Raw genomic sequence first — 21,613 nt, 5'->3', positions numbered from 1 at the left:
GGCTAAGCATGGCATTAGCTCGCCAAAATACGAGTTGGCTACTGTTTACAATGCACAGTGTCTGGTGCTTGTATTTCCATGTCCTTCACCCCAAAGGACAACAGTCACACATACAATACTTTGGTTGGCATACAAAGGTTGGTGTTCCATCAACATTCTTGCAGAATTAGGAGACTGCTGCCGCCGTTTAGTGCGTGCAGTGTCCATCATTCTGCTCTGAATTTTTCCGCCATTGTTAGGGGATCATCCTAGCACTTTTAGTGCACTAGCTCGACTGAAATTTTCAGCGTGAGCGCCCTAGGCACTGAAAAACAGTGTCCGAAGTGCACAAGTGCGTGATTTGAGACACAGCCTGTGTTAAAGTTCAAATACTACTGCAGAACTGCACAGATGAAAAACTAGGGACACAGAAGGCAGTCTGGCATCGCTCCTGTCACTCAGCTGCAACCAACAGAAAAGAAACACAGCGTGTAAGAAGCCGACATGAACATGTCATGTCTACAGGACAACACACAGCCAAGAAGCGTGGCCAGAAGAGAGGAGGCACAGAAATGTAGGGCTGTCCTAAACGATTATTTTTCTCCCGATTAATCTATCAACTATTTTTTTTCGAATAGTCGATTAGTCAAACGATTCATTTTTCAAGTACTCTAGCACTTAAATCTTCAAGGAAATTGGGGAAAAAAGAAAGAAACCGTTAAAATTAGGTCCCTGAGCTCACAATGAGCTTACGGGCAGTCATGGGTGAGCGGTTAGGGCGTCAGACTTGCATCCCAGAGGTTGCCGGTTCGACTCCCGACCCGCCAGGTTGGTGGGGGGAGTAATCAACCAGTGCTCTCCCCCATCCTCCTCCATGACTGAGGTACCCTGAGCATGGTACCGTCCCACCGCACTGCTCCCCATGGGGCGCCACTGAGGGCTGCCCCCTTGCACGGGTGAGGCATAAATGCAATTTTGTTGTGTGCAGTGTTCACTTGTGTGCTGTGGAGTGCTGTGTCACAATGACAATGGGAGTTGGAGTTTCCCAATGGGCTTTCACTTCTTTCACTTTCACAAATCATGATAGTAGCTTATTTACTCCAAGATACAATGTTCAATTCATACGTGCAGTCCAATTTTAGGTTTCAATAAAGTAATAAAGCATTAGAAAAGTATGTAAAAAAGCACTGAATTAAACGAAAAGATTTGTCGACTTTGAAATTTCTTTCCGAATATTTTTTATAGTCGATTAGTCACGATTAGTCGACTAATCGTCCCAGCCCTACAGAAATGGCTAACTCAGGCCCCTCTGACTATGATTCTTCCTCACAATTCACAAGATCTCATACAAGTCCACTCAACAACAAAGCAATGCTTCTTATGCCAAAAGGATGATGGTGAACTGCTTTATCTGGTCAGAACTGCACATGCCGGTACAACTCAAACTAAAACTCAAAACCCCTAGGCTGCTGTGGAAAAGTCCCAGAATCCCACACTGAAAACAAGACTTAAAGGGACAGTTTGGTCAATTTCAACATGCAGTTGTAATGCTCACACTATCCTGGACTTGTCAGTGCCTGAGATTTTTTTTCTTCTTCTTCAGCCGTTTCCGAGATCCTGGTCATTGTAATGGGGGCAGCTCTTTGTTTACATTTCAAAAAAACATTTTTATTTATTCCCAAAAACATCCAGAAGGTTATAAAACATCAGCAGACAACTAGCAAACAGCAGTACCTTTTGGGAAAATATTTTGAGTTGGCCTATGTTTCATTTTTTAAAAATGTAAACAAACGCTGCCCCCATTAGAATTGCTCATATCTCGGAAAGGGCTGAGCCGAAAAATGTGGCATCACCAGGTACTGACAAGTCAAGGGTAGCGTGAGCAATACAACTGCATGTTGAAATTGACCAAACTGTCCCTTTAACACCAGCCTCTCAGCAGATGATGCACATGCAATAGATGTCCGATATCACAAAGATTGTTGGACAAAACATGTGTTTCATGTCCTGCGAGACTCTAGCCTTGGTAGAAGTACAATTGGCAAAGCAACCTTGCTCCAGAGGGCATGTCCGCTTGAGCTGATCAACCTTATTGATGTGGAAACAAAAGCCCAAGCCTACCTCCCAATGGATGACATTGAAACAACATATGTCAACATGCCAGAACAGGTGTCATGACTCTTACCTTCAGCTCCTCTTACAGCAGGAGGCCAAACTGCAGGAAGGGCTTAGTAGTTCCAGGAGCTCCCAGCTTGTCATAGCGGAGGAAAACCAACAACTGAGGGCCACACTCTCCACGCTGCCAACACAAATCAATGAGAATGATAACGTCTCCCGTATGGAGTTTCTCTAACAACCACCTATAAACAATGAAAACATCACCTTTTGTGTCCGGCGTGTTTTGTGCTGTTTGTTTACCTGCTGAGCTAGCAGACGAGGACTATCTGTGAGGCCAGAACGGGTGTCATGACTCTTACCCGTATGAAAAAATGCTTCAGCTCCTCTTACAGTAGGAGGCCAAACTGCAGGAAGGGCTTTGTAGTTCTAGGAGCTCCCAGCTTGTCATAGCGGAGGAAAACCAACAACTGAGGGCCACACTCTCCATGCTGCCAACACAAAACGATGAGAAAGACGAGATAATCAAACGTCTCACCAAGCAACTGGCACAAAACCAACAAACTGCCACAAGACCTGATGACATGGTGATCATTCAAAACCGTCCATAAACAATGAAAATGGCTCCCTTGATGGTTGGCGTGTTCAGTGGAGTTTGTTTACCTAAATGGCTAGCAGACAAAGACCATCTGTGAGGCCAGAACAGACACCAGCTTACCTCAAGTCCTCTGAACCAGCCCCACCACTCTCTCTGATAGAGAAGTGAAATGCATAGGACACAGATGGCAAATTCATGATAAAAAAATCATCCCAAACCTGAGCCATCGGAAGATTATTGATGGGAACAACCTATTGTTTCTCAAACAGTGTCTGTACCTATTGGCCAACGCTCTGACCAAAATCCTGCCCGCTTTGCATCCAAAGATTCAAAACAAATCTCATGTGTGGTGATTGGTCCGCCAGTTTCAGGACCTGGGGCATTGTCCGAGGCTAGACCCACTTGCAGGCTAAAATAATTTTGTCAGCTGGCGGGTGGGGCTAGTTTACCAGGCTACCTAAACCTGACTATAGAGTTCTTCAGCGTTGACGTCAACTTGTATGCGGCGTTTGGACTTAAGGTTCTATGGCGATTTTTTTACATTGCAACACGCCATAGAGATTCAGGTTGCACACCAATAACGAACATTAGCGTGTCCCCGCATCCCTTTCTCATTAGTGGAACGGATCGTATCATCATGTTGGTGTATTCACATGTTAAATCATGACGATTTTAATTCAATATTGCTAACCCCTTTCTGATCATTAAAACTTCCGAACTACATACTTTCCTTTGGTTGCCATGGGTACAACCCTCCGCACGTACATGACGTTAGATACAGGCGCCTCTTCTGTAGTCGCCAAAAGTTTCTGGGTTTAGCATATGGACGCAACATCGTATTTATGTCGAAGTTTGACACAAAATGATCAACCATGCCATACCTACAGCCTATTTTTAACACCCTCGACAGTTTGCGGGGGTTCGCTAAGCGCGTGCTTGCACTCTGAGCTTATTTGAAACTGGCCCCTATTCATTCCCAATGGAGGCCGGAAGCCGATACGAACCAGGAAGTCGTTAAATGCTAACATGAAAGACTACAATCTACTACATGCTTCCGCGTTACTGAGGAACTCTATAGACGTTGCAATCAGTGTTGGGCTGCTTAGGATGGCCGTGTGCGGGAAAAAAATGGATTTTGGAGGAAAAACCCACCCAATTTTTGTCCATAGAAATCAATAGAATCGGGTGGGATTTAGAGCTTCCAGGCGGGTTTTGAAAAAAAATTTGGGCTGGAATTCATCAGCCCCATCTAGCAACCCTGGTTGCAATACATTCTAAGTTACCATTTGTCGCATTAAATCATGAGACCAGGTTGCTGATTCTCATGAACGGCGTGACGTTTTCCATGTGCGTTACGCCCATTTATGGGGGAAAACAACCCATGCAAGTCAATTGGTGATATTGTGTTTTCATACACGAAAGATACGGACCTGTAGACTAGCGTTGTTCACGCGCAACATGCCGAAAACATGTTGCGTTGCCGGCTGTTCAAATAATATAGCCAAACAGCCGTGGCTGAAGCGTGAAATGTGTTAATTTAGGCTAGCCTTTGTAGCATGTAAGTCAATGAGACATTCGGTTTGTTTTCACCCATAAAGGGGCGTAACGCAAATGTAAGAGCAAAGTACCCAGATGGCCGTTCATGAGTATAGGCAGCGAACTCACTCCCGGAGCATCCTCGACACAGCCAGTCTTCTTTACCTCAAATAATAAAACGGTGAAATTTGTACACTATCCCAAAGGGAGATTCAAAATCCCTAAGGGAAAAAAGGTGTGGGCCTACAAATAAAATTAAAGCCGCAAGCGGCGATGACGGGCCCTCGAACCTACGTTGCAAGGGCGGAGCATGCTGCGCACACCCCCATCAACCTTTTTTGTTTGTCGAAGTCAGATACACACAACTTACCATGCTACATGAACTAAGAACTGAAAATATGCCGACCATGCCAACAATTGATTCAGCCAAAATATGATACCAACACATGGTGGCATCTTAGCGGATTGATATTTTACCAATATAGGTGATTTATTTCAAATTGATAATAAGCATTTAGTTGGTAGGTTTCATTCATTTCATTCAAACCATGCTGCTTTTATTTACTAGCCTATTTCCCATAACATCAGCGAGGAAGCTTTGAGTATATATTCTTGTAAACATAGTGTTGCAAAGAAAGTAGTATTAAATGATACTCTACTACTCTACGTGCACATGAAGACAATTTGCCAATGTTCCAGACATTCAAGTCAGTGTAACCAGTGTTGCCGATTTAGCGACTTTTGGCCGTCCCTAGCGACCAAAAACCTCATTTAGCGTCTTTTTAAAAATCTGCCAACTTTTAAAAGCTCGTCTTTTCAGTGACAAAATCATTGTTTTTCAACATAATTGTAACTCTATGCAGCCATCAGAAGCATTTCCCGTGGTTAAGCAGAGCTGCATATTAGCTCTGATCCCTGATGAAGTTGTTTGACAGACTCTCAGCCGCCACTGGGAAAAAACACCTCGTTAGTTTCTTTACAAATGTGAGGTGCATGGTCAATTCGGTTCCAACTTCCAACAATGCACGCACAGCCAAATTACATCATATCTGAGTATAAACAGTAAAGGGGCCTATAAGTTTTTTCAATATGAATTTAAGGAGTGTTTGCCATTATTTTTACATTTATATGGCTTTTGTAATTAACACCCAGTTACTTTTACTTTCAAGGGGATGACTTACCGCAGAAATACACCAGCGGCGATGCGATTCAAGCGACAGAGTGTAGCAGCAAGCGATACGAGCGATTGAGGAGACTAGAGTATGTCCGTACAGGCAGAAGGCAAAGCATTCAATCATTCCCATTGGCTGTGGTCATTGACCTCTATACAGTCATTGGCTGTCTCGGCTTGTCGCCGAACCGCGTCATAGAAAGTTGAAAAGATTTCAACTTCAAATTGTCGCGCTCGTCGCGCAAATCGCTCTAGTCTCCAGAATCGCTTTTGTCGCGCGACTCAATACAAAGTCAATTACTTCCGTCGCTCGACTCGCTCAGATCGCCGCTGGTGTATTTCTGCGGTTACTGTATACGCACATGTTATGATATTTGTCAATATCAATGCCATCTCCAATTCTGTTTAATAAGCACAATTACTTATCGATTTCCCTACCAATTCCTGGGTAGTTGAATAGGACATCTATGGAGAGACTTGTTCTTTTCTGGTACCATGTCTGTAGGCTGGGAGCGTGTCTATGTTCCCACAGCCCATTGGTCCCACATCACTAAGATTTTTAACATTATTTTTAGGCCTATTGGTTCTCTTAGTTTACTTGGAAATGTGGGAACATGGAGTTGTAGAGCATGGGGCTTATATTTAAATAATTTCTTAAAACTGTGGGAACATGGAGCAGCAGGAATAAGCTGGGACCATTTGGGCTGTGGGACCAATGGGCTGTGGGAACATAAAGCTGACCCCCTGTAGGCTTACTGTAGTATGTTAAAGGTTAAGGGTTAACACGGTAGCATGTCTCTTTTCCGACGCGTCAATATTCCGAAAATTTCCCATTGATCCTACTGCCCATTAACTCAAAATAATTAAATTAAACCCTTTGCTGTGATAGCTCAATGTTCCGACCAATGGCTGTTTAGGGCCAGTCATCATGTGCTGCTACTGTTTTCCTCAGTGCCAAAGACTTCGGCCCAATTCGAAACGGGAGGCAGTGACTCGATGACTCTCCTCCTACATATACAGATCACTGATCAGATAGGTGAAGTTAGCTGATGAGGCAGCCGTTACGAATGCCACTAACGAGTGCGCAGCCTTGCGCATTTGATGTTACGGCGATTCTATGGCGGGAGTTACGTTCATCACGTTAGCGCTTAGCTTACGCATGCTATTTGAACGGTGAATGATCGTCAGACGGCGGAATCGTAAAATAGGCTATAAATAGATCTAGTGACAGCATATTTAGATACTACAATGTTGATTTATCCATTCGATTTTCAATATCTACATACATAAGTGTCAGAATAAAGAGTATGATAAGGTAGTAGCTTAGGTAGTAGCCATGTTTGTTTTTCAGGTTTCCGGTTGAGAGGGAGGTGGCGCACAGCATGTTGGGTACCAAGGCAGCGAAGTCAGCATCTGATGCTGACCTCAAATATCCCTGTTACGCCCACAAATGCAGTCAACTGCCGAGAGAGGAAATAAAGCAATTTTTCGTTTCGATCCACACTTCATGACTCGATGTCCAGTTAGCTCACTGGAAGGACAGCTGCCTTCCCTGTTTCGAATTCAGCCTTCAGCTGCATGGGCTGCGATGAGCACATATGGCGCTTGGTCAAACTGTGCCCAAAACCACTCTAAACCTAACCTGTCAGTAGGCCTATTGCAATGTTTCTGAGGTTTAAATTTGTGCCTTGACCAAAACTTTCCCTAAACCTAACCTGTCACAGACAGCTGCATGACCACAGCGCATAGCCTATCAGAGATGACGGTAATCTTTTAGGCCTAAACTAAAAGCAGCGTTTGGTTGGAACTGGACTGTCGGGACAAAGGGTTTCATTTTATCGGGTAAATGGTCTGTAAGACTAAAGCTGGGCTTACACTGTGCGACTTTTGCCCCGATTTGGCACTCGCACGACTTTTTGAGAGTCGGGCCGATTTCTTGCTCAATCGCAGGTCAATCGTGAGTCTCGCATCGTGCAGTGTACATGGGGTAACAACAAGCGATTTCGCCTCACGATCGTGCAATTGCAATTGCTACTGCTCGTGTAGTGTGAGGACGTGAGTGGTGAGTTGTGAACTTTTAAACAGTGAAATTCCATTGTGCAGTGTGAGCAGAAGCTTAAAAAATATTTTCGCTTGTGGGTATTAAACTCCTGCTCACACTGCACGATGGAATTTCACTATTTAAAAGTTCACGACTCACTTCTATACACTATATGAGCCGACAGTCGGATGCGAGCCAAATGCTTCCACTGCGCGACGCAACAGGCATGTTTCCCCGGTCTGCAGAGGAGGGAACATGCACACCTGAGGTGGAGATGAGGTCGCGCTCAACAGCAAATCGCACAGCCCTATTAATTTGTGCATGTGAAGTGTCAAATCGGGTCGTAGCACTGCTTTAACTGTGCGGTTTACACATGAGCCATGACCAGAATTTCAAACAGTTTTGATTTTCTTGCGACCCTGCGATTGCACGCTCGTGAGGCGAAATCGCTTGTCGTTACCCCATGTACACTGCACGATGCGAGACTCACGATTGACCTGCGATTGAGCAAGAAATCGCCCCGACTCTCAAAAAGTCGTGCGAGTGCCAAATTGGGGCAAAATCGGGCCAAAAGTCGCACAGTGTAAGCCCAGCTTAAATGTGACTAGAGACGCCACTACCCCTACATGTGGACGCGTAAAATGGAGGGAAAGGGGAAAGACGTAGGGCTAAGGGGTGTAATGGGATTTATAAACTGTCAAATTGAGGGTCTCACCTCAGTCCAGAGATGTAAAAAAAATGTGTGAAAGCATTTTCCTTGTGACGCAGCCATTTTACGAATCTAGGCATTTTAGGCAGAGATTCTTTCTGCCTAAAGGTGGATTCTCCCCCCACCCCCGTAGAACCGACAGAACCCGGAAACAATGGGCCAGCGGAGACCCTCTCTTATCTAGTCTCTCTGCTATTAGCACTGACCATAGCTTCAGAGATTCTTTAAGTATATAGAGATATGCCAATGTAATAGGTTGCTATGGACACCTAACGTGACCAGGTTCCGGTCTGCCTAAAGGGCCGTGTCATAATACTCCTAGCATTGAATAGAACAGTCCTTTGGTCTGCCTAAAGGGGGATTTCCCCCCCCCTTGCAATAATAGAACCCGGAAACAATGGGCCAATGGAACCTCTCTCTCTCTACTCTCTCTGATAGCTTGGTTTCACATAGGGTTCGAAACGGGAGGCAGTGACTCGATGACTCCCCTCCTACATGAACAGGTCTCTGATTAGATAGGTGAAGTTAGCTGGTGAGGCAGCCGTTACGAACGGCACTAACGAGTACGCTGCCCTGCACATTCTATGCTACGGCGATTCTATGGCGGGAGTTACGTTCATCACGTTAGCGCTTAGCTTATGCATGCTATTTACACAGTGAACGACCGTCAGACGGCGGAATCGTAAAATAGGCTATAAATAGATCTTGCGACCGCATATTTAGATACTACAATGTTGATTTATCCCTTCAATTCTCAATATCTACATACAGAAGTGTCAGAATAAAGAGTATGATAAGGTAGTAGCTTGGGTAGTAGCCATGTTTGTTTTTCAGGTTTCCGGTTGAGAGGGAGGTGGCGCACAGCATTTTGGGTACGAAGGCAGCACAAGTCAGCATCTGATGCTGCCCTCAAATATCCTCGTTACACCCACAAATGCAGTCAACTGCCAAGGGAGGAAATTAAGCAATTTTTCGTTTCGATCCACACTTCATGACTCGATGTCCAGTTAGCTCACTGGAAGGACAGCTGCCTAGGCATATATGCCTATATTTAATGAGCTTCAACACGTACATCCTTAATTATAACTATCTATATAGCACAACATTATAATACTGTACATATTTTACTATTTTACACAAATCCTCATTATGCTTTTTTTCTGTTGAAGATCAAAATGGTCAGGCTTTACCTGTGGAAGACTGGGAGAGGGCAGACTACAAGCGAAGTAATGTTATCCGCAGCACGACAGGTTATGATGCAGAAAAAAGGCATACGTAGCACGGCAAAGGATTTTAACATCCTCTACCGCACCCTGGCACCCCTCAAGCCCCAGGGTCAGGTGGAGGAGAGGGAAGGCACCACTATAGGTTACAAGAAACATAGGCAGGTGTTCTCTGCAGCTGTAGAGGATTCGCTGGTGGAGTATGTTATGCAGTCCGCTGACATCTATTTTGGCTTGTCACCCAAGGAGATCAAAAGGCTAGCGTATGACATGGCCGTGGCAAATGGAATCAACTTTCTCACATCCTGGTCTGAGCTTAAATACTGTAGGCAGGCCCAGATTGGTTCTCTGGATTCCTGAAAAGGCACCCTTGCCTTTCGATAAGAAAACCTGAAGCCACAAGCCTGGCACGCTTGACTGCTTTCAACCAGGCAACTTGGAGGTGATCATGGAGAGGCACAAGTTCCTGCCTTCTGAAATTTGGAACATGAATGAGACCGGTGTCACAACGGTACAGACGCCCAACCGTGTTGTGGCCCGGAAGGGGCACAAGCAGGTGGGAGTGGTCACATCAGCTGAGCGTGGGACGCTGGTGACCCTGGCCTGTGCTGTCTCTGCCACGGGGAACAGCATTCCACCATTTTGGATTCCACCAATTTTCCCCCGTGTCCATTTTCAGGACCATTTCCTCCTCAACAGCCCTGTAGGAAGCAGAGGTGCAGCGAACCCATCTGGATGGATGAAGGAGCTCCACTTTCTGGAAACAATGTCAAATGTACACCAGAGAAGCCCTGCGTTGTATTACTGGACAATCCCGAATCACACCTGAGGGCACGTTTTCTAGAGATCAGTGTGTCGCTGTAACGTACGTGACATCATGACATTGTATGTAACGTCATCTAGCGACTTTTTAGCAGGGCTTGAAAACGAAATTAATTCTCAATCGTTCCTTTCCGAACGGTTCAGGTAGGCTTATGTTTAAAGTTTTCGTTCTTAGATTCGTTCCGTCACCAAAATATCGTTCCTGAACCGCTTCGGAACGCAAAATATCCTTCGTTCTTATCGTTCTGGCAGTGTTTGGCGGGCTTATCAAGTCTATTTTTATGGACTATACCTTATACCTAGAATAGGCATGCCCATTAGTATTTGCCCTTGATTTACACAGTATTCTTTGCCCTAAAATAATAAATCACAGGTGAAAACATTCAGATGGGCTATCCATCCCACATATAGGCCTAGCCTACAGACTTACTGTAGCCCAGTGGTTCTCAAACTTTTTGTGTGAAGTACCACCCGAGAAAATATTGAGCTCTCCGAGTACCACCTTGACAACCAACATTAGAATATCGCAGCAAAGGCCTTCCATATTCACTTTTGCCAGTCAATACAGGAGAGGTCCATAACGGCATCAACAGCTATGGTCACATTCAGTGCAAGTTCTTGCTTGCCTAGTAGGCCTATTATTCTGCATTATGTTTTCAGATTCATACAGTTCAATATTACAAAATGTGAGACCAAAGAGACATTTTCGACTACGATACGTGCTAAACTCCTTTTTCCCTCGTTTTGTCGGTGTTGAGGATGAGGTTGTTTGTCTCCCCATAGTCAATGATGTTGTTCACAACAGACCTGTATTCTGACTCGTCACCTTCTTTGATGAGCCCTATGATGGTGGTGTCATCAGCATATTTATATCCCCGAAACGCGGAGCGTCGGGGATGTAATGGTTTTGCGTCCGCCGCCGCCGCCGCGTAAGGTCTTTCGTGTTAACGCGATAACTTTTGAACGGATGTTTGGATTTGTCCCAGATTTTTTGGGTGAATGCTCTAGGGCAGGTTCATGAACTGATTCGAGTTTGGAGGTCAACACTTTCAAGATGGCCGAATTTTTGTTTGGTCCATAACTTCTGACCGGGTGGATGGATTTGTCCCAGATTTGGTGTGTGAATGCTCTAGGGTAGGTTCATGAACTGCTTCGAGTTGGGAGGTCAACACTTTCAAGATGGCTGAATTTTTGTTTGGTCCATAACTTCTGACCGGGTGGATGGATTTGTCCCAGATTTGGTGTGTGAATGCTCTAGGGTAGGTTCATGAACTGATTCGAGTTTGGAGGTCAACACTTTCAAGATGGCTGAATTCAAGATGGCCGAATTATTGTTTGGCCCATAACTACTGACCGGGTGGATGGATTTGTCCCAGATTTTGTGTGTGAATGCTCTAGGGTAGGTTCATGAACTGATTCGAGTTTGGAAGACAACACTTTCAAAATGGCGGAATTTTCATTTGGCCCATAACTTCTGACTGGGTGGATTGATTTGCCCGGCAACACCTTATTTTAATGGTTCACCATTTCAGTGAATCTACCATATTAGGTACAGTGTAATAACCAATGTAACAATATTTAATACCATGTAATACTAGTGTAATACCAGTGTAACAGTATGCAATATCAGGTACAGTGTAATACCAGTGTAACAATATGCAATACCATGTAATACCACTTACGCACAAACACATGATGTAGGTAAAAAAATTACATTGTATTAAATATTGTTACACTGGTTATTACACTGTACCTAATGTGGTATATCCACTGAACCATTAAAACAGTATTACCATTTGCCCCATTTTTTGCTTCATTTTCACAATAGTCGTTTGGTTTTAAGCCTATGCACGTCATGTCACGTCTGTATGTATCATATACGTTTACGAAATGGTGGACGGGAGTGGTAGGAATGATGGGGGACTGGAAGCGTCGCGTTTCGGGGATATACCTTAAGCAGTCGAAGGCGACTGCACAGGCAGTCTAGTTGATAATGATGGTGTTGTCATGGCTTGAGAGAAGGTCATGGGTATATAGCTTGAAGAGCTAAGGACTGCGGCAGCATCCTTGTCGAGATCCCGTACTGACTGAGCTCAGTACACCCCCCCCCCCCCTATTCTCTATAAGGAAGTCCAGAATCCAGTTACAGATGGGAGTTGGGAGGCCAAGGTCTGTCAGCTTCTCAATCAGCTTGCCTAGGTGGATGGTATTGAAGGCAGAACTGTAATCCGGGAAAAGCATTCTCACATATGCTCTGCTACTCTCCAGGTATGCCAGAGTGTGGTGTAAATTTTTGCTACTGCATCATCCACTGATCGGTTGGGACGGTAGACAAATTGAAAGGGGTCAGTGGTGTCCTGGACTCTATAATGTATATGGGCTGAGACCAGTTTTTCAAGGCACTTCATGGCAACTGATGTAAGTGCCACGGGCCTGAGTCATTAACACTTGCTTCCTGTCATCTGTTCGACATTTAAAGGGACACTGTGTGATATTTTTAGTTGTTTATTTCCATAATTCATACTGCCCATTCACTAATGTTACCTTTTTCATGAATACTTAGCACCACCATCAAATTCTAAGTATTCATTATGACTGGAAAAATTGCAATTTTCATACATGAAAAGGGGGATCTTCTCCATGGTCTGCCATTTTGAATTTCCAAAAATAGCAATTTTTAGCTGCAAAAATGACTCTACTTGGACCATACTAGAAAATATTTGTTTATTACTTAGTAAACGTTCATGTAAAGTTCAAATTTGGCAATAGGCCGCACAGTTTCAATGAGCAGCATAGTTGCAGTACCTTTTTTGACCATTTCCTGCACAGTGTACCTTTAAGGCATAAAAGCAATTCTTATTATTTTTAAGTCAGTCTAACCTGCAACCACTGTGTAAATAATAAAGAAGTGGTTTGTGCACAAACGTTGATTTTGCCTGCAGAAAAACTAACAAATGATTCCAACCATTTTCAAATCTTTTGTATTTTGATGGGGTGCTGTGGATTCTAAAACTGCCCGTGGTCGTTCGGACGTATATATGGTTTTGTCACATTAAAGTCATTTCCCTGGATTCACGAGACAGGCAGTGAACCTTGAATGAAGGTTCTCCCGACGATTACAAGTCCAAAACAGCAGAGTTGTACCCTTCAGTACCATGTCATCTCATTCACTGCCATTCATTTGAAGCTGCTTGTTTTTCCTTACGAGTCCTCCGCCCAGGTTTTCTACTGTTCCACGCCAACTCTGGTAGTTAGCGTCCGTTACAAATGCACTGAGTAGTTCTCCCATGCTAACCCAAAGCTGCCCACGACGATGTGGTTTTGCAGGAAGTTGTTTCTATCGAGCATTTCTGATTCAAGGCACTAAATGTGAAGTGTATCAGGCTGGCAAGATGTAGGATCAGGCAACATACAGATATAATCCCGCTGACAAGGGATGGGATGATCTCCTGAAATTTGGCTGTAAATACAAACGTTGGTGCAGATGCTACACTTTTAGTCTTGCATACGCAGGCTTTTGCATTTGCAAATATGACATACTCCTGTTATGTGTGCATTGTTCTGTCAAGGTGTCAGAAACATTTCTTACACATTTCTTAGTATATTTGAATGTCATTTTGCATAAAAAAGGATAAATATACAGTATATTTTTAATGTAATTTTTAAAATAAATGCATCTCTTGGGTTATATGGCAGCAATGTTATAAATTATTATTTTTTAATTGAAGTAGTGTGTGCAAAAGCAGATCTGTTTTATGATAATGTAGTGCAATAATCGGTAGTTATTAGTGTAGAGGGCGGCCATCTTGAAAAAAATGGCAGCCACCTTGGATTTTCTGTGGCCAATGTCCTGAAAATGTTTGGCCTCTTCTGTTGCATTATAATGGTTAATAGTGGGTTTGGTGGTGACGCCCCCTAGAGGGCTTTTTTTGACCGAATTGTTTTTGCCCTCGAACCAAATTGTTCTATTGACCCCTACAAACAACTTCCAAGTGTAAACAAAACTTTTGCATCAGGGGTAAATGACTATGACTAATTGCCTATACAGGGAACCCTAGTAACTGCACTTGGTACAGAAATTCTTGTCATTGTGGCCCAATGCAGCTGCTTTCTGGATGCGTTAATCTCTGGTATCCTTTTCCCTCTTTCATTTGTTGAGTGTACTCCATGAAGTTGTAAGGTCCTACATCGGACAAAAGTACATGTTCAATATCTGCCACAGTGTAAGACAAAAACGTAACTCCAACCATACTCTGAGTAACACGGTTTGTAATGGAAACACAAACCAGGCTGACTGAGCACCACCACTCCGCTTAACATGACACAGCACGACACGGGAGGGTTGAACGTGGAAAAGTGCCTGAAGTGTGGGCACCGGCTGCCATTTCCATTTCATTTTGACACATTGGCCCAGGACACTCAGTCTGCAAACAGACGAAAAGAAATTTTCTGCCTCTGGTATGGGAAGTAAACATCCTACTTTTTCTTTTTTTTTTTTTTGTCTTTTTGACTTGATTTACAGCAGGACAGTGAAAGTAGTGAGAGGACGCGAGTGGGGAGAGAGAGAGGGGGAAGGGTCGGCAAAGGACCCAGGCTGGGAATCGATCCCGGGTCAGCCGCATGGTAGACGAGTGCCCTACCGCTTGGCCACGGCAAGGCCAGAAGTAGACATCCTACTTATACAGTAAGGGAAAAGTCACACTATAATCTCAGTCAGTATACATCTATTTGATTTGAGTTGTTCCAGTCTTAGTCTGGAGCTGTTGTGCAGAGCCACAGCAGCTGCTGCTGTATAAGGCAGTGTTTCCCAACTAGGGGTACGTGTACCACTAAGGGTACGCGAGCACACTGCAGGGGGTACTTGGAAAGATGTTATTATCATAACAAATGTATGGAGCAGTCACATCAGGACAGAGAAGGCGATATAGAACATGAATTAGGGGGTACTCATGGCACGCCTAAGAGGTTTAGGGGGTACGCGAGACAAAAAAGGTTGGGAAACACTGGTATAAGGCACGGCTGAGTAATGACAATTAATAATCCTGGGGACCGCCAACGTGTCACTGGAGGACATGGCCATTACCACCGCACTGTAATTACTGGAATTGCCCCATTACTGCCACTGTATAATTACTGTAGTTGCCCCATGCTTGTCCTCTCTAAACACTCGATTATGTTTCTAAATCTCTCCCGCCAGTGACACCACCAGCGCACACGGCACTCTGTCTCCCTGCGTTCCACACGAATATGCTGTCAAATCCAGGCATGGACATGGGATGCCTATAGAACAAATGATCTGTGGTTCTACAGATTGTCAACAAAGCGCTGCTAGAGGGATTTCTGTCTTGGTATCAAATGCGTCCTCCCCTAATATAACCACATCACAACCAGACATACTACTGTATGTACTGTAGAGTGTAGCATGAAGAATGTGATGATTTGTCTTACAGTAATAGCTGATATTTAGCTTTTTTATATCTCCAATAGATGATCAGCACGTTGATTAGCTGCTCCAAAACTTCTGACACAGCAAAACAAATCTAATGATCTAATACAGTAAATGTCCCTTGTGTTCATTGGAGTTCAATGGAGCATGACCAGGCTAAACTTAAATGCAGTATTGAGGAGAAGAACTACAGGCACATGCAGAGATTATTATGCGTCCGTCCTTTCTGTATCTTTGTCAGGCATTGAATTACATGTTGAGCTTGCACAATCACATGACCCCGACACTAAAGAGCCTGGCCATGCTTTTCAAAGCGCAGGCTAAAACGAATGCGTTTTCAAAAATATCCATATGCAGCTTTTTACTTACATATCTTGTCACATGTTAACAAGCAAATCACATGTTAACATGTCAAAGGTAGGCTAAAAGGAAGTAGGTTAGTTAAATACTAGTCAAATGTCCACATTTTTGTGTAACATTACTAGAGATGCACCGAATCCAAGATCCGGTTCCGGATCCGGCAGAATTATAGGGTTTTTCACAGGGTCCTGATCCAGCAGGATCTTAAGCAGTGGATCCGGTAGGATCGTAAAAATCAGGATCTGGTGCATCTCTAGTTTTTTACATAGCCTAGGCTTTTCAGTCAGTCTTTCACAACCCCAATCGCTGCATGGAGTGAAAGCCCTTTGGAAGCGGCCGTTGCAGGCAGTGTGGCAGTAAGCCAATGACTCTAAAAAATAGTTTGAGCCAACGTCATAAAAAGGGCCCAAGTGTGCGAGTAGGCTATGTGTTTCAACCATTTCGTAGTATCCAGTATCCGGTTCCGTATCCGGCAGGATCTTAAGCAGTGGATCGGGTATCCAGCAGGATCCTAAAAATCAGGATCCGGTGCATCTCTAAACATTACTATATTGTATGTCATAGATCCAAAAACATGAACCCTTCTGATAAGTTCCTTGTTGGGTCCTCATATTGAGCTGTTTCACATTTCCCATATGCCAAATGTGTCAGACAAGGATAACAATCATCCACAATATTAGCGGAGGTCTGTTTCACGGTCAAATTAAAACTGCATGAGTAGGCCTATTATAGGAATAAATTATTAATCGATTAATAATGACCCACAATTTTAACTTCCTTGTGGCGATAAATAAGTCTCATTTCTTAATTAAAGAATAGCAGTAATCTCCCCGTTCCCTTCTTTGAGGTGTTAAGATCTTGTCCTCTCTTAATCAACAGCACAGGAGCAGGCCAGTTGAGGGTAGCAGTTTGGTGAGTGAGGCCCAAAGAGTTCTGTTGAGTGTGGCCATGTCATGTCGGTGGTCCTACCTCCATAATGGGTGCCTTATTACGCCTTAACATGTCCCATTAGCCAATCACCAAACAGCCTCATTGACTTCAGCGCATGACTGAGCCCCCTCCACATGCCATATTTATTGCTTTCTTTCTTTTTTTCTGCTTGGTTTAACCTCTTCTTTCCAGATTTATGCAGGTCAGGTCACGCATCCAGTAATTCCACCATGGCCAAACGAAACAAGCAAAACACACACACACACATGTATACACACGCACACACACACACACACACACACAAACACAAACCGAGGAGGTGGCAGTGGGGTTTGGGGAGGGTGGTCTTTAGGTGGGGGGCGGTGGGGGAGACGGTGACAACCATATGGATAAGGCAACTGGGGGTTTGAGGCAGTGAAGAGGAAGAACTTTAAGCCTGTTTTGGCTGAGATTGGACAATTTGGGGGAGGGGGGGGGGGGGGGGGGGGGGGGAGGTCTTTTGCAACCCCCCTCTACTCTCCCCACCCCCCAACAAACAACCGCTGCTTTGCCAGTCACCCTGTCCTGCCCATAAGCTGTAGGCTGTATAGGGGGAGGGGGAGGGGAGAGGTGGCGGGAAGCTGGCTGGGCATGTGGGGAGGGGGAGGGGGGGGGCTGGCATCAGCAGGTGTTGCTCCATCCTTCAGGGAGAGGGCAGCAGGAGAGAGACTGACGTGGGGCTGACGGAGGGGTGCTGGCAATCTGCTACACAATGTGAGAGCGTCTGGATGGACTGAGATAGGGAAGCAGGGATAGGCACTGAGAAGAAGGGAATGAGAAAAAAAAGAAAGAATGGAAGGAAAGGCAGAAAGTGGTTTATATTCCAGGAAGGGCCGTACTGTAGGAGAGATGGAGAGTTGTGTAACACAGAGGGAGACCAATGGAAATTAATATAGGAAGAGCTTCATTGTGACGTATACTGTATATCCATTTTGGAGCGTATTGGGAAATTGACGTTTTTGTGTTGGGCATTGCCTTGCCTTATATTGCAAAGTGCATTTGATATAGGTTTTAAAAGTATGTTCCCAATATATTTGAATGGTACCACTTCATATATAGAACACAGTCTGAGCAGTCAGCGAAAAATGGCGCTAACGTCATTTTGCCACGAAACTCTTCATATAGGCCTTACTACTGTGTATATATATATGTAGCCTATTCATAATCATAGTACCAAGCTCTAGAATAATATAATAGATGTATATGATACATGCAAGTCCTCTGCTGATGAGCTTGTAGTTTTCAGGCCTTTCATGAATAGCGAGCCCTTACATGAGTATTAAAGGGACAGTCACACCATTTTTTGATGTTCACATATTTGCAGCATTTCCAAGCATTATTCATGAATGTTCATATCATTTTCTTATCATTTTTTTAGTACTTAGATTTATTGGATCAGAGTTATTAGCATAGCTTAGCATAATCACTGGAAGTGAATGGAGGCATTAGCATCAAGCCACAAATGATCACATGACAGGATTAAATAGCTGTTTTGCACTCTGGTGGATTTTACATTAATTTCAAAGTACTTTATAAGTAATTTGATGATGTTTTGTTTGTCCCCATAGACTTGCATTGCTACGCTTAATTTGGCTATACTGTTAAACTATATGCACATTCATGAATAATGCTGGGAAATACTGCAAATATGTAAGCATCAAAAAAGGGTGGACTGTTCCTTTAAACTCCGAGGCCTGTTCAGATCTGCTTCTCCCCCCACAGTTCTCCACCTCAGCTGGATTTAGGCCTATTTAGGATCCAGGTTCACCTCCGTCAGCAGAGGTCCCCGTAGAACAGCCGGTTAGTCATCTGATTAATGAACCTCACTCTCGTTGCAGAAGTGTGGCAGCACAGTGGCTTCATCATGGAGAGCAGAACACACAGAGAAAAGCCTGTGGTAGCCAGTGTTGCCAGATTGGGCGGGTGCCCGCCCAATTGGGCTACTTGGGACAAGCGTCTGCGGGTAAAAACGGGGAAAATGGGCCATTTGGCGTTTTTTTTTTCCAGCCGTTTTGGGCCCATAGACGTCAATGTAATTTGTTGAATTTGGGCGGAATTTAGCGCCTTTTGGCGGTTTTTGAGAGCATTTTGGGCGGGATTTGGTCAGACACATCTGGCAACACTGGTGGTAGCTCCCTTTTGAGCCATCTAGTTACCTCCTGTATCTGTTTGCTGGAAAAAAATCTCTGAAGTATAGTCATTGAGGATGGCAGCATGAATTAAAAGGTCAGGGTGAATAAAAATCTAAGAGACTTTTTAATTACTCGTGCATTAGTAATGAGTGGACACTGATCTTGTCTGAGATTATATCCTCTCACCTCAGACCATGTACATGATTAATTTCCATACTGAAGTTATTAAGAAATAGGTAGATCATTTCAAACAATGTTAACATGTACAGTAAATGACCTTATCTGGATGATGGGCCAAATTCTGTTACTTTGTCAAACCCTGTGAAAAAAGCCAGTGTCATGACAGCTTTGTGAGTCCTATGTACTGAATGCTGTTTGAAATATATAATATAATCGTAATGCAAGTTATTAATTTCACTTAAGCCCATATCAGTAAGTCTCACTTACATGGTACCTCAACTGAGTTAGTCAATTAAAAACATATTACACATTGTTATGTCAGTGGTTATAATGTTACTTACTCACATTGTCCCATATTCTCATAATAACCTCTTATTCGACATCGCCAAACCAAATATGGTAACCACCAGAGTGAAGTAGGCCCTATGTGAAGTAGGCACTATGATTCATTTATAGTAGCCTAACTATATTTGGCAGGGGGCATTTCTTTTCCCTAGTCGTTAAAACAATATTTTATTCAGTAATTAAAAATGTCAATGTCATAATAGGGCCTTGTATTAAATCTCTGATGACTGTCTGCTGGCAAAAAAAAATACTTTTGGCAGGTTCCTACTGCAAATTGTAAATTAAGTCATCTCAGTGAAACTGATGTCCAGTTACAGTAATTTACTTATTTGGTGTAAGTATAAACAGACTGATACAGATTGACAAGTGATGCATGCATGCACTCACGTGCACACACACACTTTCTCTCACGCGCACACATGCACACACACCTATGGCACCAAGACCTCTCATCCTCTTCTTTTTCTTTTCTTTTTTTGCTTTCAACAGAGGCTATGCCTTCAAGTAAAGGAGTGATATTTTTGTAGGCTATACAGTATTTCTAACTAAAAGCTTGTATGTGAAAGCGCCATATGACGGGGAGGCTGCAGCTCAGCTGGCCAGCGTGTCGAGACTTGTCTGTCCCGTGTGGGCACATGTGTGCCAGGCAGGCTATCTGCTCTCCCCCACTCCCAGACCGCCAGTGCAAAGCATGCCATTTTTGGACAGCAAAGTGACACAACAAACAAAATGGCTTTCCAAGTGCATGTGGCCAGGCAGCCTGGCTGGCTGGCTGGCTGTCTTGGCACAGGGCTCACAAGCAAGTCCTGGCTGAATATCAGTGTGTTTTGAGAAGTGAAATCTGCCCCCCACACCCCACCCAACACACACACACGCACATGCACACGCACACACACACACACACACACACACACAATTATTTGCTGCCAGCTCTTCAAATGCAGCCAATAGTTCTGGATTCAGAATCTTCCACACGTCTTCATCCAATACTCTTCCTCTGCATCATAGTCACCCATGGATCCCTCAAAGAAATATACTGCTGTGTGTCTTTTATCATCGTCCACCACTAATCCCCCCCCCCCACACACATACACACACACACACACACACATACACACACACTACAGTGCCACTCTAAGTTGGCCTCTGTGTTATCAATAGCCTATATTCAGATGATGTCGTGTTTTTTTTCTTAGGAATTTCATTTCTTTGACTGTGATCAATTAATAAATAGACTATACACACACACCAAAACAAGCGAGACAGATTTGTATAATGCAAGGCACGGGTTTAAATGTTTAACAGACATACACACCTTGTTGGCAGCAACATCTGCACTTTTTCTCCCCGTTTGGTTTCGTGTATGTATAATAGATGTGTTAGCTCTCTAAACGTTCAATATGTTAAGATGCTGCCGGGCCTCAGGTGAGACCCGCTGGTGTCAACACAATTATCTCCGCTCCGTGCGCATCCGGTGTGCGTTTTGCAGACGCAAGGAGAGAGACTGCGGGGGTTGGACAGAGGCCCACGCGAATGTTCCTTTCACCGCAGTGGTCTCGTAACTGCATGAAATTCAAAAGACCATAAAGAGAGGTAAAAACAAAACCAAAAAACGATGCCTACTTTTTCAACTATTCGGAAAGGTGGTTTGAGGCATGACAATCGATTTTAGAAACATGTAGCCACTAGGCGCAGATGGAAAGCTAAATCACGACATTGAAATTTATTATTGTGCTCTCTTCGTGCCTTTTTGGTCACTGGACTATGAAAATATAGCCTGCAAAATTGCAGTAGACTATGATAAATGTCCTAACGCACCCAACTTTGCCTTGTTTATCAAGATTAATGGAAACAGGCCAGCACAGTGTACGCGGACCCTTTCCGTAGGCTGTAGCGTAGGCCTATTGAACATTTTAAATTAGATGCGTAGGCCTACTGATGATGACTTTGTTTCAGTGCATCAGAGCAACCATCCAGGTCCAGGAGG

General features: G+C 44.0%; 1 long non-coding RNA gene across 1 annotated transcript; it reads right to left on the bottom strand.

The window, feature by feature from the left end:
* Positions 1-2,173: 2,173 nt before the first annotated feature.
* Positions 2,174-9,427, bottom strand: LOC134450275 (uncharacterized). The gene is made up of 3 exons (XR_010035057.1): positions 9,340-9,427; positions 2,457-2,585; positions 2,174-2,278 (listed from the first exon to the last, which is right to left on the bottom strand). It is a non-coding gene; the product is annotated as an uncharacterized LOC134450275 (long non-coding RNA).
* Between the last annotated feature and the right edge of the window lie 12,186 nt (positions 9,428-21,613).

The sequence above is a fragment of the Engraulis encrasicolus genome, chromosome 6, assembly GCF_034702125.1.
Source record: "Engraulis encrasicolus isolate BLACKSEA-1 chromosome 6, IST_EnEncr_1.0, whole genome shotgun sequence".
In the NCBI taxonomy this organism is placed as follows: domain Eukaryota; kingdom Metazoa; phylum Chordata; class Actinopteri; order Clupeiformes; family Engraulidae; genus Engraulis; species Engraulis encrasicolus.
The sequence above is the reverse complement of the archived record's forward strand: the minus strand, read 5'-3'. Positions and strand labels throughout refer to the sequence as shown.